The 15,423-nt window shown below is 34.7% G+C and overlaps 1 protein-coding gene across 1 annotated transcript in view; it reads left to right on the top strand.

Annotated features, from left to right (window-relative positions):
* LOC124630761 (protocadherin-like wing polarity protein stan) overlaps window positions 1-15,423 on the top strand; it is a 171,146-nt gene that overhangs the window by 88,838 nt on the left and 66,885 nt on the right. The window contains exon 3 of the mRNA XM_047164745.1: window positions 9,667-9,698. The gene's annotated coding sequence lies outside the window, so the exon portion shown is untranslated. The remainder of the gene's footprint in view (window positions 1-9,666; window positions 9,699-15,423) is intronic.

Genomic DNA, 15,423 nt, shown 5'->3' with positions numbered 1-15,423 from the left:
AATCAACGATAATCTAATTATTCGTTTTTCATATTAAACGTGTAAATTGAAAACGTAATTCATCATAATTCATGCATTCCCATTGAAACATCAAAATGTAATGGGCGTGCTTTTCAATAAAGCGAGATAGCAATTTAATTTGGATCTCTATTACCTCGGGTTTACGGTCGGTAAACTTGAGATTACAATCGTAAAAGTAGCGTAAAAGTGAGGAAAAAAGACGAAGTGCACTTGTCGAGATATTACTATGCGAGACACGTGGAGGTCACTGCATGGGGTCGAATGCGATTACCGTAAGACGAGTAACACGCAGATTTAAGGATTTTGGGGACTCTTTTATGTAGTTAACGTCTTAATGCATGTTTTTCTTTGTTATGTTTTGATAGGATACAGTTATTCGGTTTGTAGCACTTGTGTATTACGAGTATGTTTAGCTAAGATGTAATAATTACCTACTTACTTCAAGGTATGATTAGTAATCTGTGGTATGATGACGTTTCATCAAAAGCTTTTAATAAGACGTGCTTTAACATGAAAACTCCAACAGTGTAGGTTGGATTCACGTTCGGTTGATTAACGTTTTTTGAAGAAAATACAAATAAGGCTTTCTTTACATCTAAAAATTATGATAGCGCAAAAATAACGTGATTTTAATTTGCTACGCAACTTTCCGTTTGCAACTGAAATATATGAAATGCGAATAATAACCTTATTAGGTACAACGAGAACAACTTACCATCCAATACAAGCCTTCAAGCAAAAGTTGTTCCAAGAATACTCGTAAGTTGATAGAAGGTTCGTTCTATAAATTCCTATTTCATAAAGTGTCAAAACAAAACTTGTACAAACAGGGGAAAGCTTTTCACAACATCAGTTATGCGTTTTCAAAATAGTTGAAGTCTATTTTCATTTGGAAGTTGCAGCAGACTGTCTCAAAATAGTTTATTTAAATTGTCACCTACAGAAACATGAAATCTTGAGGGCATCAGAGCAAAATTTCTTGAAATAATACTGAGTTCATGCTCTGAAATTGAAGTTACGCTGTGCCAAAATGGTACTAATAATTTAATTAAAAGTTTTTTTTTAATATGGAACAATTTTAAATTAAGAATCTGAAAACTATTTCAAGAAAATAGCAAGCTCCAATATTACAATACACATTATACCTACATTCTTGACTTTTTTCTAAAACGGGCATTCAAAAGCCTAAGCATGTAATTATTTAAGTATACCCGACACCATAAGGAATTAGGATCGTTAATATATCTTGCGTCTCCTCTTTCATAACCCTTGAGCTATACGATACGAAAACAAATTACTCTACATGTCATGATAATAAATCATATAAAGTTGTCCTATGCTTTTTAGTCCTTTACATTCTCTAATTTCAAAATGCTTTTAAGCTCAAGTCTTTTTTTTGCAAAAGAATATTAAACTATTTCAAAAGTAGAAATTACTGTTACATTTCTGTTCAGAACATATCTATTCAGAGAAAGTTTAGTTCTAACTACGTACTTCTTTTAAAGTGTGCTCCAAATGCTTATGTAATACCTACTTTTGACACATTTAATTAAACAATTCGCCATCCTCCCGTTTTGTACTGAAAACGTCATGGGCCTGTTCTCAATTTTATTTGTATCGGCTTTCATTAACAAGACACCAAAGCATACCATATTTTGTAGTCTGTCTTCCATAGCCGGTAGCTTCTAGGTAACACAATATCCTTCAGCCAAACGAGTTTCAGACTTGCACTACAGAACACAGATATTCTATAAAAAACCCAAAGCAAATATTTTAGTAAACTTTTTAATCTATTTAACTCGCTTCGAAAATCAGACCGTTTAACTGAAATAAAACGCCGAAGTCTAGAACTTGAGCAGTCACAGTCGCTAGTGTAATGAAATTTAAGTGTCGCCGAGGAGCCAAATCGCCGCGGCACACGTGTACCGAGTTCCTTAAGTGTCGTCTCCAATACCTTCATTATGTTCCACCAGCAGGGAAATTGTATGAAATATGGCTTCGAAGGGGAAACTGTATCTGCGGGCGACGATAACAGGTGGACATACTGAGCTCAAGTTTGTGTAGCTTTGTGTAGGTAAGTACGTACGTGTACCTTCGTGGACGTGCTAAGAAGTTGGTTTATGTGTCTAGCTTCAAGTGGTGTTACCAAGACAGAAACTGTTTGGTTACCTTACAACTAATAGCCGAATTGAACCATTATCTTCTTTAAGACACAAAAATGAACTTAAACTGTACATAAGTGATACCAGTAATAATATTTCTGCATCTCATTCGCTTTCTTGAACATTTATAGCAAAAACAGATCAAGGCAGCATGGCCAAGCATTTTTGTTATTGAAAAATTCATAAAACCTCATTACGTTATAAATGCGGATTGCATTGGAAAATAAAATAATCTTCTTCCATTTATTAATACTTCCATTCAGCGGTTGGTAATTTAGAAAACTGAAACTCATTTATTATAAACCCGTAAAAGCTTCATATAAAGTAATCCGATCATTTTTATAATTCTAAAGCCATTTAAAACTCATGTTCAATAAAACTTACTCGTCATACTTCTCAGCAGTGTGTCCCCACGATGTCCCGTTGCGATTACAGCACGAACAACTTGATAAAGGCATTAAAATATGCAAGTAACCGCCTCCGAAGCTCTTTATAACCAGCCATCTAATTAGCACAGCCAGCACAAAGCTACCCCCGGCAATAATATCGTAAATAAGGGCCTTTTACTAATAAACCTTCAGGTATGATGGTTTTGCTGATGGCATTCCTTTGCCATATTTTGCTTTATGGAGGTTTTAACTATGTCTGGTTTCTGTGATGAAGCGCTGGTCATTATACTTGCGAAGTTATGACTCTTGTAAAAATCAACATGAGATTCTCGTAATCCCAGCATGTTTTTTTACTAGATCCAATATACCTTACCGCGAACCAGTAAGGCAGCCATATTGCGACTAATGCACTCATTAATATTCCTTCAGTGCAAAACAAATTCTTCAGATTTAGCGATGAGGGAGCATCGGGATTACATAACTGATATATACATCAAAGAATCCAAACAAGAAGAATATAGAATGAAGTAAGCTTTCCTTAGCAAGGCTAAAAGCTTAAATAAGGTTTGCTCCTCAACTTCATATATATTGAAATTTTATTATCTGTAAACTCCTAAGAAACTAGCTGAGGAGTTTGTTTGTTTGCTTGAACTTGCTAATCTTAGGAACTTATAGACCATTGTAAAAATTATTCAGCTTTAGATAGCTCATTTATTGAGGCCATACGCTACTTGTTTTTGGTGAGGGCCGAGTAATTCGCTTGTGGAAGCTAGTAAATACACATGCGATGTATCATCCCTTTGACGAGTCAAAACTAATAAATACTATTTAAACCCATCACGGTTTAATAGTCAATGAACACGAAAGCTGTTTACATTTAAATATATTTATTTAAACTCAGCGCTAATAGGACAATACGAATTAATATGATAATACAATTCATACCCACTGTACTCAAATAAATAATGTAACAAACGAAATTATACACAAAGGTAATTTCACGACTACCCACAATACGATGTTATTTGTAAACTTAATTTTCCACTACCTACACTGCTTTGCGAACTTTTCATTTTAATGAATTATGTTCTATAATTTAGGCGGTTATGAATAAATGTTTGTTTTGAGTAAGTAAATTATTATATTAACTTAAAGTGGTGGCTTACTGTAGTTTATACAACTACACAGAATAAAAATTCGCTTGTGGTAGTTTCGCTTTTAATAAGAGTTGACATCATCATCAACAAAAATTTTTAGTTCAAAAACACACTAAAGAACTAATCTCAGACATCATTTAAACCCACCACAGACCCAACGGACTTAGGTCATTCAGTCCCGAACCACCCACTAAGCTAACTGCCTACATCTATCACTACATGAGAAAATAGTTTGACTAATCGAGAGAAAGAAAGATACAGATCAAAGCAACTTCAACATTTTAAAAGAAAATTAAATTATCAAATCAAGCCTAATGATTACAAATTGAATGCCCGACCAATGGACATTGACAAACGACATGTTTCCATCAGATATTCAAACGAGGGGGCCCAGGGACCCAGGGGCCCATCTGGGCCGCAGATGTTCCCTTCTAATTGCCCTATCACAGTTATAATTATCAATTATTTACGTAAACTAATTAGCCTATTGCTCGAGCATTTTCGATCAGATAAAAGCTTTCTGTTTTAATTCAAACAATTGGATTATTTAATCAATTAGAATAAAAGATGAGCATCAGATGGCAGGATAGGGATTGGGAAGGACTTTGACCTGTGTACTGTTACGTAGAAAAGTTGAATTGTAACTTTTCACTTTTGAAATCAGAAATTACATTTTGTCATTTCATTAATTACTTTTAATTTTATATGTAATATCAATTATTATAATTTTTATCAATAAATGTGTGTGGTTTTCGATCAATAATACATGTTATGTTAAGGATTTGAATGAAAAAATTTGCAAACAAAGAAAAACAATCGTAATACAACTCGCCAAAAATAAATTATATTAAGTGACTGGTGAATCAATATTTAAACTTTCTGTTCATATCTACTACTTAAATCTGTTTTTAAAACTATCTTTTGAGACATAAAATAAAATAGCAAACTTCTCAGTATTTATCAGACTAAGTGCTGAAGCAGAAAGTGTTATTCTTTTATTTTTCATTTATAGTGCTTATTTGTTGCCGGAGAGCACTAAACTGCGTTAGTAATTCAACGAATTGTTTCAGCGAGAGCGAATCCCGAGATTGCGGTGTAAATATTTTTTATTTTTATTTATTTATTTGCATCAGGCATCTAAGGCCCATAGAAAATACAATACCAAACTTCAATATAATAACATTAAATTATAATACACTAATACATAATATATAAACAACTTAAAAACTAATGTACACGAAGCGTCGGCGTCGTGTTACGCTGCGAGGTGTCGCGTAGCCATCCTCGGAACCTCCGAAATGCGACACCCTTCGGCCAAAACTCTTCCTTGAGGAATGTCTCGACTTGATGAGTTGGAACTCGCACCATGAACGAATTGAAGTTCGTATTGTGACGCGCCTCCAACTTCGCCACCCTCAAGGTCCAGTTGGTCCTGGACCGGACATACTCCACGATTTGCTCCACCGTCGTGGTGTGATGTAGACGGGACACGTACAACTGCGTCGTTGGTACTGCAGGACGCAGCAGGATTTTGGGTCCTGTTTGTGCGGTACCGCACTGATTCCTTCAAGGTGGCCTCTTTTTTTTTTCTTAAGATAGTTTATAGTTTTACCTTGTGAGTCTCTAATACTTAATGGATATTGTAAGTGTGTACTCACTCATATACTCTTATCTAACTTATTTGTATTGCAATAGTAGGTATTTATGTGAAGTGGTATTTTCTAACTTGTGTTTAAACAATCATAAGTAACTTACGGGCTAAGTGCAAAGTACCTACATTACAAAAATACAGCACCGCAAGCCTTACATTAAAAATTAGCTTTTACTCCACAGTCATCTAAAACCGCCCACAACAAAATGAGTTCTACTTAAAAAAGGACTTGAAAAAAAAATACCAAAAAAATCTTGCTCAGCTAGCTTCGTTAAAAAATCTGCGGCCAACTTTGATTGCAGAGGCGGCGTGGCATGGACCCGGAGCGAGTAATTTTGTCCTGCGCTCCCCAAAAATATAATAAAGTTGTCAATTTGCACTTCGCCCCTCTCACCCGAGAGCCCCCGAATTAACTTGGAGCCCACTGTTTCTCCGAGTTTCACTTACGTCTCTCATGTTTTAACACAAGTTTAACTAGGTGGAAATGTTTTGGTAAGCTTCGTTACTTAGCAACAGGTGGGTAAATAGTGGTTTACCTACTATGTATGTAAATACTTTACTATCTATATGATACTATAAAGCTTTAATGAGACATTTAATGATTACTTACGTCACTCCTTAGTGACGGAATGTCATACAAATCCTTCACTAGGGAATGGCTTAAGTAACCATTAAATGTCTCTGAGTGGGGAGGTTAGTTTCTTTGTTTGTTAGGCGCTAGTAATAAAAGACTCAGGAACCTATTTGAAAAAAATATTTCAATGTAAAATAGCCCATTTGTCGAGGAAGGTTATAAACCGCTTTTTATCTGTGACCGCAAAATATTCCCATGGGGCACAGGTGAAACAGCTGACGTAAGCTAGTCATTACTTAGGCATTATTTTTGCAAGGTGAATTAAGTTACCTGTTCAATAATAAACAAACGGCTCTATAATCCCTTACGCTATCAATTTTCCTCTCTCAATTTATAATACTTAAATAAAACCATTAAATAAATAACACCGGAGCGTCTGTACCAAAATCGAGCCATTATTCCCCATTGTATGAAAACGTCCCCATTAAAACTCCCGACAATTTCCTTGGTCTAGATAATTTTCAAGATGTGTGGGCACATAAATTTCGAAGGGTGGCAACACAGTTCCGTTCTAATTAAGAATAGGCCACAGCAGCAGCACTTAAACGTAAGGTTCTGAGAGAATGGGAATCTTCATATTATGTAAAGGACAATGGGCACTTTGTATGGGATTTGGTACCCGCTCCAACAGCAACGTATTATATATCATTAGAAAGGTATTTACGTGAAGAATAATAAAAACTATGGAGCTTGCCTCAATTAGCTGTCCGATCCAAGAACGATAAAAATTGAATCGACATAGAAACAAATATGTCATCCATATATGCAAATTCATTAAGAGGCATTTATGCCGTCAATGTAATAATTTTAAACTCAGTTAACAGACATCTTACATTGATTGATACACTCTATTATAATCTAAAGGTTGTAATAGTCTATGGAGTCATACTACGGAAACACAATCGTTATCTGATTTGACAAAAGTTCAAAACATTTCTATTCATCTTTTTTTAAGAAGAAATTCACCATTATCTCAGCACCTCTTGAGGAGCAAGATTGAGTCGTAATATGGACTATGTAAACATCGTCTGATGACTTTTTAACCTCAATTGATTGTAAATGCTGAAAGACTTTCATCAAATACATAAGCTGGTTCTGCGTGAACTGCAAAGGTTTGCACAGTCTTTTTTTAAATCAATCGGCAGGCAAACATTCTAAAAAGGCCAAATTCCTGTTTTTTTCTTACTTTACCAGTTTTTATTCAAAACAGTTGGATTTAAGAACTTCATCTACGTTGATGATTTATGAACATTACACATTCTATTAGTCGATGTCACGGGAAATGGACAAGGATTTCGGACTAGTCGTCATAGTAAACATTTTTTGCCTTGCCAAGACCTACGCAATGGTACTAGATTCAACACTGTTGGACAGGGTACCAAAACGCCCATCGTCCTTTCATGGATTATGTTGTACCTAATTTATAGGTGGGTACTAATTTGGGGCGATGAAACGTTGCTTGGCGTTTAATTAATCACATTCCGGAGCAAGTTGACGTCTTCAAAGATTAAGCTCCAGCTATTAAACTACTTCGTTATGGTGGAACGGTAGTTTCTAAGTGTTAATTCAGGGTCTTGATTGCGATTCGACCTCTTCATTTCCTCCAGGTAACTGTAATCGACGATGTGATTATCACAGGACATTTATTGTGCGGCCATTAAAATGAAATAACGTTGGGCTTGTTAGTTCATTCCACTGATACTGATAGTTAGAAGAGATTTATGTCAGATAGTAAAAGGCTTACCATTTTCTGCCTTTCTTTAAAAAAAAATAAGGAATATTGGGAAATTCAAGTCGAATAAAACATTACCATCTGAAAGAAACCCCACTCATAAGATGGACTGAGATGGACCCATTTTATTTTTTCGCATAGGTATTTATATTGTGTTGTATTCATTTTATGTATCTGTAGGTAAATAAATCATTCTAATGGTAAATAAGCTCACATGCAACATAAATATTGATATTCACAGTTACTTCAAAAATAAAAATATAATCCATCCATTCGTTAGTTTTCATGCGAACCAACACGCGATCTAATAAACTAATCCGAGAAGTCAGATTTAATTTAGATAACATGGAATCGAAGCTAAAATTACTGAAGTATTTTCCAGCAGGAAATGAAATAGTTCCCTAGGTGAGGAAATGGAGGTAATAGATAAACTGTGATATTAATACCTGGCTGTGAAACAATTTAATTGAGAACGATCGCAAACAATGGCGCGCCAAGCGGCGGCGACTGATTGTGCGCGATTTTTGTGTTACACTGCTATGTAACCAGACTGGATATAAATATGATTTTACTTCGAAAGATTTAATTTATGTAGTCTTAATAGTTCCGTACATTAACGGCCGCGCTCAATATTTTATCTATCTTTGGTTTTCAAACTTGAGATAGGAATTTGACAGTAGTAGATAGTTTTCTCTAGTAAGCAAATTGACAGTTAGGTACATAGAATAGAATATTAGGTACTTACGGCCATCAGGAAAACAACTTAAATGATAGGCACAAACAAAATATGGACTATGTATCTACAATTTAAACTGCGGATTTTCCTGATAAATTCCTCGTGGAAAAGGCCGATAATGCTGCTTGACCTCTGGGAATCAAACCTTAATGAGTCAGTTAGCCTTTAAACCTGGCGCCAACCGGGAAATGAGAGGTTCATTAAAAGGTGTGTGTTTCAACAAACAAAGAAATTATAATTAAATGAACATGTTGAAAGTTGTTGAAATCTTGTATTGTTTTTTATATCACACTAACACAATCTAGATTCATCATCATCATCATCTCAGCCATAGGACGTCCACTGCTGAAGATAGGCCTCACAGATACCTGTTGGAGGCGACCTGCATCCAGTGTCTTCCGGCGACCTTAATAAGGTCGTCTGTCCACCTAGATTGATTTGAAAAATAAACTCAAAGTCATATTTCACTGTCCGAAACCACTTTCAGTTCTTCTAAAAGCACTAGACCCGAACACGTACACCAATAAAACATAGACTAGAAATTTAATTTGATTTGATTTATTACAAAATTACGTGCTCAAACTGTTGCGTATAGAATCGTAAGTAAAAAAAAAATTAATCATAAAGTTTTGAGCATCTGTCGGCGACTGTATCTATGTACTCTCTGCCCCGTGTAGGGCCGCGAGGCCAGCGTGTTTGTATTGTATTTCATGGCTCGACAATTAGCTAACATCACGGTACCTATTTGTTTGTTTGGGATACTCTGCCGTACAAATTTTAATTTCAAACCTGTGTACATACAGTATGTCACATAGGTAGGATTTTATTATATTGTACACGCATCAAATTGTTTTGATGTTTATTCGTGACATTTTATTATTATGTACATTTTACTAAAAATGTTCTAAAATTGAATTCTAAATTATTATATCACTAGCTTCCGCCAGCGGCTTCGCCCGCGTGGTGTGTTGATAAAAAGTAGCCTGTGTGTTAATCCAGGGTATCACCTATCTACATACAAAATTTCAACCAAATCGGTACAGCCGTTTTTGCGTGAAAGAATAACAAACATACATCCATACATCACATTTATAATATAAGTAGGATTTTGATTTTTTTAAAGGATACAATAGTTTTATCTAGGTACTTCTGATTTTATTAACAGTTTACTTTTTTATTTTCAGATTCATAAAGACGGATATTGGAGTAGATAAAGGTAAATAAAATTACTTATGAGGGAACCTGCATCCAATCTCTTCAAACTATCGGCGATATTTTGCAATATTATCCATCTGTTCAGAACATAATAAGCATGAGATTTTATTTAAAACATTAGAACACCAACACTATGATGCCACGGTAAAAAATACCTCTTTTTGTTCGAAACTAACCATCAAAAAAATTTACCCAAAATCTTAATGGTTGCCAATCCTTTAGGCTCTTTACCCACTTTTACACAATTTCTTCTTGTGTCGAAGTAAAATCAAAGTCGCGGTTACGCCACGTTCCCGCCACACCAACGCCACTTCTTCACCTCGCCTAAGGGTTGCATGAGGGTAATATCTTTAAAAGGTTTTTCATTAAAACAGGAAGCATTGTTTATCACAATTTGCACAGCCAACTCCAAGTAATATAAGGTCGGTAAACACCATTGCCAAAAAGGTGTTCTTTGGGGCACTCATAAAAATATTCAAGTTAGTATGGTCCTTCCTTTAAATAAGTGTGGTCACAAGATGACACGGCAAAAAACATACCTGAATTTGAAAGCTAACTAAAACAACGTGCTAATTTATGTAAACCATTGTCTTGATAAATTCTCAGTCACAAAAAGAAAATAAATACTACCACTGAATCATTTAAAAAGCAATCTAATGCGCATTAAAATAAATAGCATTTTTATTTGGCAACAGATCGTTGTAAAGCATCCCAACCAGCTTAATTACGTAGTATTGCTATCAAAACATACGTTCGGACTACATTATTCATGGCAGCTTCCTCCAGCTCGCTCGCTTTTCTCTTTCTGAAAGAAAAACATCGTATAAGTGAAACTGTTAACATTTAGTACTATACTTTAACTTTATAGTGGTATCTCTATCTTGAGATTTAGAAAATTGTTTGAATGAATGAGTTACTTCGTAAAATGCAGTCACATGAATTAAAAGTGTCACGTCAAGTTTTCTCAGGGAAATAATAAATCTTACTTAATTATGAGTAAAATGCGTTAAATAGCTACTAATTCATGAAACAGTCAACGTTTTACTTATTTTACTTAATTCCCACAACCAACTTGTAATATTTTTATTTCCGTAACAGTATTTCTCTTACTGTAAACAACACAAGCATTGGTCTCGCCTCATTAACTTTTAGCACAATGAGAACCAACTCTTTTAAATTAAACACTTTTCCTTAGTAACAGGGAACGAAATGTAATTCTTAAACTTTGCAAAGACCGAGTCGACGAATTGAAACGAATTAAAGGATCTTTGGAGAGTCAGACAGCGTGAAAGCCTTGCTTCAGCAAAGAAACTATGTATATTCGTTTGAAGGTCTACTTTTTCTAAACAACCGCATTTTAATTACTGTTGCACGTTTCACGTGGAGGCTTTGCAAAGCAGGTTGTTTGTATAAATAAAAAAGTAGGGTTTTCTTTAAAAGTGTAGGTATTTCTTTTTCTTTTGGTGCCTCTTTGGTGAAAATCTATTTACATGAGTGAACCTACTCTTCATATTGGTATATTCTAGTAGTAGATACTGGCTCTGCTCTAAGTATAATTCTTCTTTGATTCCACAAAATAATATTAATTTGAAATTTATCTAGCAATGTTTAGAGCAAAAGCAGAGAGAAGTCAAATACTACCTACGGTTACAATCTTATCAAGTTTTACAATGGAAACATCATATATCATCCCACAAATCGGATAGAATCGGCGACAACTCCCGCGCAATAACAATACGTTGATCGATTAAATACCGTTGTGTAATAACTTTCGCTACACCATTTATCATGTTATACACCTATCAGACTTGCGGTACATTACCATTAGTATCCACTCAATTATATACTAAGCTTGTCACTTACATTCTACTTGTTTGATATTTAAACGTCACTCTCTTCTCTAAGTTTAATGACCTATGCGTGCGTCGTTTTGAAACAACCAATAGAATTTGTACACACAGGGAAGTATTGTAACTGGATGGACGGAGATGATATTTTTGAATATCGAAATTCTGTTGATTGTTTAGAAACTTCAAGACTTACCTTTTATGGGGTCTGAGCGTTCCTGACGCCCTAACGGGTTATGAATGTTATCATAGGACCTTGTTTAGAATTCCCGAATCAGATAAATTACAGTTAGATCCAAAGTGTTGGTCATTTTAGATTTTGGTCTAATTGAAAACATAAACTGCTAACACATGAAATGTAGTATTTATGGTGCCTAAATAAATGTTGGTTTAAATATTTATCGATGAAGTTTTAACGAATCAGTATTTCGCAATAAATATTTACCATTATTTACTACATAACTTCATGTTATCCATTGATTGAATTTCAATATATTTCCAAAGTATACATATTTATGTAAATAAACAAAAAATATAAATAGTTATTTATACCTTAATAACATATTCTTACTATATATGAAATACCACACATACCTGGGAATGTCGGCTTCTATTCAGTAATATGTACGAAGCGAAATAACTTCACATGACGTCTTCAAATGGATTGTTTTCCTTTGTGAGAATGCAAGTGATATCGCTACCGACCTTTTTGTGGAAACAAAGACTATGCATTGTGGAGTATATAAATTGTCATTAATGAATGTTCATATGGTGTTTCTATTGCACTTGGTTTAGTTAACTATAATTTCTTACTAACTAGGTATCCATTTTCATCCTTATATTACTTATCGCTTTTCTTTTGTCTTTTTTTTTATTCTTTGCGTGGCAACTCGCGCGTCATTTGGGCGTGTTTTAGCATATTATTGAGAGCTACCAACTCAAGAGATGACTTTTGAAACCGCACTACAAAATCGACTATTGTGAAAGCGCTCTAACCGATAACGACTGTGGTAAGGAGACGATATCTCCTCTACGTATAAGGGATGAACGATGCACAAACGCGGTATCGAACACCATAATAAACTTCAGATTAATCGAGAAAGCAAGAACCGCTGCTTCGAATAATTGATTCGATAAATTATATTGGATTATTCCGAGCAAATTGCTACATCAGGGACGTAAACTAACATTAATCTAACAAGATTGAGATAGGTAAGTTTGCTTCAGTTCCATGCAAATCAGTCATGCTTTGCCCCCTTTAGGGGAAACGGATTGGCGCCTTATCAACAAGAGTTAGCGTAAGGAGGTTTTGTGTGCATAAGATTAGCCTTACAAATGGATTCCATAATGTGAGTGAAAGATTAAAAGAGAAATGCTGCTTTTATCAAAGTAAGATTAATATGGAGGCTGTATCACGAGTGTAAAGTAGCTTATCCGCAATTCCAGGTATTAAATATAGAAATACCATATCCCGTAGTTTATTTATCTTTGTGTTAAAGAAACATCCTAGAATTTTCAGCACTTTCTTTCTACAATTATTTCTCATCAAGATGATTTAAACATAGGCAAAATTGTGTACTAGGCTCCCATACGTGAGTGAAGGTAATATACATAGAAATGAATTGAAACATAAAGTTTACTCTAATTCCCTAATGTAAAAAGCATGTAAAAGCCTAGGTAAACGTAAAAGGGCACATATTTGAGATTAAGTTCCACGTGAAGGGTTGAACCGTTAAACAATATGGGTATAAGTACGTCATCATAGTAATGTTAATAAAGCCACCTTATTTTACGATGAAGATAAAAGGGGCATTATTCTCATAGGTGTAATGGGCTCTTAACGTTTTATCTATTAATCAAATCGCTTCGCTTGCTCTCTCATGCAATGATTTATACTCACACCTTTATTAATTATGATTAAAAGTCCGCGATCGCTTACAAGCTAGCTCTATTGTTAATTTATAAAAGAATTTAATCAAAATTGACAACAGAAAGTGAGGTTAGATTATTCGAAAGAGTGACCACGGCACTGGTGCATAAAGGGATTGAAAAGGAACATGGCGGGTTTTAGTCAGTAAGAGTCTGACACTCCTACACGCGTCTGACATTCCAAGGCATGAGGGTGAAAAAAAAGGTCAACCGATTATTACCAAAACAAAAGTTATAGGTACTGTAGATGAACTATCAATAAATTGTATCATAGAACATATAGATAAACCTACTTTAGAGATTTTCTAATCGTATACTTACTTATAAAAGTCACTATGACCAATTAGCAAAAGGAAATGAGTATAAGTGTATAGAGTACCAATTTCCTTGATTCTACAACATGTGCTCTCGTGCTGAGAAATCAATTAGATTTCAACTGATTTCTTATTTGCTGTAAAAAGTAAGTACAAGAAACTATATAAAGACGTCGTTTTGATAAATCGTGCAAGGGCTTTCTTTGTAAATATGGTTAAGGGCAAAATTGTGTGGAAAATCGGAAACAGTTTTCTCTTATTTTATCTTAAAACGTAAGAATGTATGAAGGTTGTAGAAATTACTTAATTTGTCAAAAAAAAAGTGTGATTGTTAACTGATTTATCCCTTACAAAGTTTCCTTATGACCAAGATATTAAAAATTCTAAGTAAAATGTGGAGATGATAAAACAATGTGAACGACCTTTTATTATCTTATCAATTACTAGAAGAGCTATCATGCAGATGCTGGTATCATATTGCATAACAACAGGATATGCTAATAATTGGCTAAAGACTTTAAAATTGTCTAAATTCGTTGTTATGTCTTACATGTGACTAACGGTCCCACAGTTTATAAATAGTTGTGTTATTTATTCAGTTGTTAGAGGCTTGAGAAAAAATTGTGCAGTGTATGGCATATGCAAATAATAGTAAGTTACAAAGTGCACTGGACTATGCAAACGAAGACTGCAAACTGGAGATAAAATTATTGTTTACGGAAAAACTGGGCCAGTTAACAAGTCACGAGCATAGCTTTAAAAACCGGGTGTTTTGATTTAAAAACTTAGCATTTTTATGAAAAATATATAACTTATTTTGCATGTTCTACAAAACATCAAAAGAGATAGGAATGCAATAGAATAGTTTAAAAAATTGACATGGCAATCGGTATTCGTAGAAGAAGTAAATAAAGTACACCAAACCTACAGATACCTACTTATGCTAAACCTTAGATTCAAATTATAGCTCACTTAATAACATCAGTTTATTACGACAAATTAGACGTCCCACGCGGTTTTTGCCGCGTTCCGGGAAAACTTCTTCCCTTACCCGGATATAACATAGCCCATAAATCCATGATCGTGTAGCTTCCTAGTAGTAGATACCTAAAATAACTATTTAAATCGGTTCACTACTTCCGGAGCATATTCGCTTCAAACAAACAAACAATGAAATCGGTCCTCTTTATATATGAGTACTAGCCGTTCCCCGCGGTATTACCAGGCCTCTGTCACTCGACGTACTTGCGCGCGATAAATGCCTACCGCTCGCTGGGTTACCGGTAGCCCCACGCGGCACAGGGCTTTCGACAGCCGCTCGCAACGCGCGCGTTTTATGTTTATTATTTTTATTAGTGAACATGTCGACCTCTGGCCAGTTATGTGCTGTGCTTGGTTGCAGATCAAGTAAAAGAAAAAATATAAAGCTTTCGTTTTTCCGTTTACCTAGAGATGTAGGCAGGTCAGTTATTGTTTATTTTTTATTTGATTTTTAAAATTATCTAATAAACTGAAGAACTATTTTGATTTGTTTAGGTGTATACTTATGTGACTATTGTAGGAAAATATAAAGGTTTCCTATTATATATGTATTGGCATATTTGGAAATATTTTATACCTATGTATGAATATACAT

Source organism: Helicoverpa zea, chromosome 5 (genome assembly GCF_022581195.2).
Source record: "Helicoverpa zea isolate HzStark_Cry1AcR chromosome 5, ilHelZeax1.1, whole genome shotgun sequence".
Lineage (NCBI taxonomy): Eukaryota > Metazoa > Arthropoda > Insecta > Lepidoptera > Noctuidae > Helicoverpa > Helicoverpa zea.
Note: the sequence above shows the minus strand (reverse complement) of the source record. Positions and strands in the feature narration are given on the sequence as shown.